This window comes from Montipora capricornis, chromosome 5 (assembly GCF_036669925.1).
Source record: "Montipora capricornis isolate CH-2021 chromosome 5, ASM3666992v2, whole genome shotgun sequence".
Taxonomy (NCBI): Eukaryota; Metazoa; Cnidaria; class Anthozoa; order Scleractinia; family Acroporidae; genus Montipora; species Montipora capricornis.
Window position 1 is genome coordinate 26802406 of NC_090887.1, and position 4572 is coordinate 26806977.

General features: G+C 37.9%; 1 long non-coding RNA gene across 1 annotated transcript; it reads right to left on the minus strand.

The window, feature by feature from the left end:
- Window positions 1-1485: 1485 nt before the first annotated feature.
- LOC138048945 (uncharacterized) lies at window positions 1486-3915 on the minus strand. The gene is made up of 3 exons (XR_011132266.1): window positions 3820-3915; window positions 3529-3691; window positions 1486-1586 (listed from the first exon to the last, which is right to left on the minus strand). It is a non-coding gene; the product is annotated as an uncharacterized lncRNA (long non-coding RNA).
- Between the last annotated feature and the right edge of the window lie 657 nt (window positions 3916-4572).

Here is a 4572-nt window from a genome sequence, read left to right on the forward strand (position 1 = left end):
ACACATCTATGGCTATAAAAATTCTGTTCCCATGGCAACTCACTCTTTTCCAGTCCCCACCCACTTGATTTCAATATGTTAGTGATTTTTAGCTTGAAAAATGTTAAAACAAGGCCACAAACTCGAGCTAACATATTGATATGCTTGCTGGATCATGCCTATGAAGTGCTGTTAGCAAATATCAAAATGTAACGCCAAAGGTGGCCAGAAAAGCTTTTAATATGGGGGAGGTCTGGAACCCAGTATGATGCCATGGTAACAGAACTGTTAAGCTCATATGGAGAACATTTAGTAGAATCTTACTGCAAAAAATCAAACATTTCTGATACAAATTGGCTGAGATATCTCTTTTTATCATATTTAAACAAAATTTGGTTAAGTGTATGACATCGTCACTTGGCTAATTTGCATATTTTAAAAACTCGAACATCTCTGGAACAAAAAGAGATATTTGAAAAGAGTAAACAGCGTTTTTCTTCTCATGCAGACTACTTGTTTATGTTTCAAAATGGCTTAGATAGGAAAGACGCGATTTTCGTCATAGTACCACTTTAAATCTTTGACCAGAACATACATTGTATACAATCTTAACTTAATCCAGAACTGTTCTTGAGGTTAGCTCAAAACAGTTTCCAGCTGTTACATTTTGATGGGTTAACCACTCTTTATCAGTGACTTGACGCTACAATCATGGTATCAAAAAACTACCTAATCATTGGTGAACACGTTGTTATCATTCGTGTGACACGATAGGTTATCATAGCAATTAATAGTATGACCAACTAAAAACACCCTTAATTACAGCTCTAGGGGCTTACAATTCTAAAACGGCATGGTGAAGCCTTTTGATATCATAGAATGATAAGAAACAACTTTTGGCAAAGTTTAAAAAAATGTGCAAGGATGGACATTGAAAAATCCGAGAGGATAGGGGGTGTTAACAGCCAAGTTTAAAGGGTAAAGTATGAAGCTAAACTGGAAATTCCAGGACAGGAGGGATACAAACCAAATAACAATCCATTGCAGTCGATATATTTTTTGGAACCACACATTTTTGTCACAGAAATTATTTATTACTTGAATGGAGAGCCTTTAATGTTGTTTAATACATCAGTAGACAGCCTTGGAGTTTAATTATTCCTTTTCCATCTTATTCTTAAATCATGGCCGTAGGTAGAAAAAAGTTCTGACTGAGAAAATATTTTAGCACAAACTTGAGAAACTGTAACCTTTAATTTTTTCCAAAATACTTGGTTACCGGTAAGCATAATATTTTCAAATTTCCTCTTTATATTTTGAGATGTACAAATTAAACACTGCTTGAGTGTTTGTCATAATTTTTAAATGACAAAAACGTAGAAGTGGTTGATTGACACACAATTTGCTTGTGGCAATTTGTTGCTGCATGTTGCTGGTTGATAATGTTATTCATTGATCCCCACAGATCTTAATATGTCTTTAAATTAGACTTGAATATCTGGGACAGTTTTATTTTGTCAGAAACTGGACTCTAACCTCTCCATTGAAAACAGGTTTTGATTTAACAAGTCAGTTTCCATTGTCATTTGGCAACTTGTGACTTAGACCTGGAAATAAAACAAAACATGTTTTAGAAAAACGCTAAATTATCTGATTAGTCATTAAGGCAAAAGGTCATTAAATTAATGTATCTGTGCACTATTAATTTTGGAACTCATGATCTTTGGAACATATGACTTCAGTGACTTCAGAAGAAGTAGTGTTTCATGGATGGCACGGAATCCTTTTTCCCTTGCCCAACAGGTCAACATTTCCATCACTAAGCTCCCCATAAAGGGGTCTAGTGAATTGTTTTGGCTATGTGCTATGACCTCATACTTGTTAGACTTGCATGTGAGTTAGCCATGACACAGTCCCCCCTAGGAAATTAGGCCTCGCCCTCACTTTGGATTTGGCACTAAAGTTTGACCTTGTTTTCAAAACTCCAGCTATATATCTCACATAAATGCAAAACATTATTAAAGAACGGGCGTGTTTTTCTTGCCATAAATACCTGATGTATGCTCATAATTTTTTTTTGAGGCACTGAGTTTATTTGTTAAACCAAAGTGCTTGGATGTCCTGAAATCAATTATCTCACATAAATCCAAGAAATTATTAAACAATGCCCATCTTTCTCTTGCCTATGCTGCCAAATTTTACTTCCAAACACTGAGTTTACTTGTCAAACCAAACTGCTGGCATTTCCTCAAATCAATTCTGTCACATAAATGCAAAACATTATTTAACAATGCGGGCATCATCATCATGAATTTTTCTTGCCTATATACATGTATGCTCCCAATTCTTTTTCGAGACACTGAGTTTCAACGTTAACCTCTTACAGACTGATAACTATTAATGGAACCTTTAATCTTATTGTACATGTATATATGAATACATTTATAAATAAACAGTAACAATCTAGAGACCTACGTTCAATTCCTGGCTGAACTACATTTTCACTTGTTTCCTTCATTGTTTTTATTACTCTAAAAATATAATTATTATTAATGTGCTGATTTTTCAGTTGGGGTGGTGGATGCCCTTCATGCCCATTGTTGCAAATGAATTATTTTTGGGGTAAATACTTTAGAAAATTCAAATTACAGAAGTACTGTAAGAGATCAGATCATTTTATTTCAACTTCAATTTTTAAATTCTAAGAGGGAATATCGCTAAGGCTTGAGCAAAATTGGAAATGGTCATGCATACAGAACCTTCCTTCATATTTTGTGTGTAGTTAGTCCTTGGGATGAAACTACTCCCAGTGGCATTTGTTTGATTTCTAGAATCAGGATGGGGATGGGGATGGAAGTTTAGGCCTCAAAAAGCATTTTTGGCAACATTTTGCTCCTTAAAAATTGGAGTTTTGTTAGCAAATTATTTCAAGGAGCAGATCAACATGCAGTTAAAAATCTACTTATATCATCCTTCCTCTCAAACTAATGGTATCAGTTTTTCACCTTGCCCATTCCCCCCCCCCCCCCCCCCTGGGGACCCCTAAGCCTTATAATTTACAAGGGTGAGAGACCTTTTTTTGGAAAAAGCTGAAAATAAATTATGTTCTAAGAAACTTTCCTCTTCCTGATATTCAAATTTTGATGAAAATCAATAGTGGATGTGAATATTTCACACTTTGTGAATCGTTTGATGCTAAAAATTCCACGGGCACTCCATACGCGTGTGCGTGCAGGCCAATCAATTTCAAATGTATATACCGAGACAAAATTTTGATTTTTCGTACTTTTTATTTGCGATTGTCTTTCTTTCAAATGATATTATAACGGCGGCTTCACGCAAGACCGTTAGAATATCTCCTATAGATTATATTTATCTAGGTTTGACAGTCAGACATTAAGCACATTGGCAGTTATCATTTTTCAAAAATCACAAGTTCTGGCAAATTACTGTCTTCGGGTAACTGGGTAAGAAAATTTATAACTAAACTGTCCAGCAAAGTTAACCGCCCTGAAGGGATCTATAACAGGTAACTTGAATCATACATACCACTGTAAACAAAGCTAGCAGTTCCATAAACATTTCAGAGCCAACGGGAAAATCACACAGAGGTAGAGAATGCATGTCGCCGCGTTGTAACGACAGTTCTTATGTTTCGATGACACCTCAAATGGTTCCTTTTTACCACAACACCGTGTCCAATTTCCTTCACCTGCAAATGGGTGACAAAGAGCTCCAAACATCATTATTTGTTTTTTAGATTTAGCTGACAAATCAGTGTTGCATCTTGGTATTTCAGCAGGGGATTCCGGTAATATCTTTAGGCAATTCAGTTCGTACCAGTTGCCTTGTCACGATGTGGAGAATGATCAGTAAAGCACTCCTAAAATTCGGGATGCTCAACTTTGAAATTCCAAGCTATAAAACTGCTCGCAAACTGCTCAGGGGAGTCAGGATGGCTTAGTGGTTATCAACAGTGCCTTCCACCTCTGCGACCCGGGTTCAACTCTCGGCCCCGGGATCGTATGTGGCTTGAGTTTCAGTCGATCTCAACCTGACTCCGAGGATTTTTCTCCGGGTACTCTTGTTTTCCTCCCTCAGCAAAATCGACCCACAGCCTATTCCATCAGGCTGTGCTGCTGTGCTTCGAGGTCATCCATGGGTCGTGTTCAGGAGCCGAGTGCCTAGCCGGCAGCACAGCTCCTTCGGTCCGATCTCGTTGAGCCGCGCCCTTAGCAATTCAGTCTCCCACTGCGAGAAAGGGTGATTAGCAGGTCACGTCTTATTTATTATTATTATAAGCTGGTTGTCATGTAGTACGAAAGCCGCCAAGTTCCATGATGGCATCTGATGGCATACGGTGTTTATGTTTGTGTGTGTTTCCGCTGACCGGTTCTTACTATATTCTCTTAAGGTGATTCCCTGGTTTTGCATTGCGCAACCTTTTCTGCGCATAACATTACGACATCAAGATGGCGGCGGTTCTTCACGCTAGCGCGAGAAGGTCAAACAAGGGCCGCTTTTGCAGAGCTGAAGCTTTTATTCGAAATACGAATGCCGCAAAATCGCCTTACAGCTTCCTGGTCTGCTATC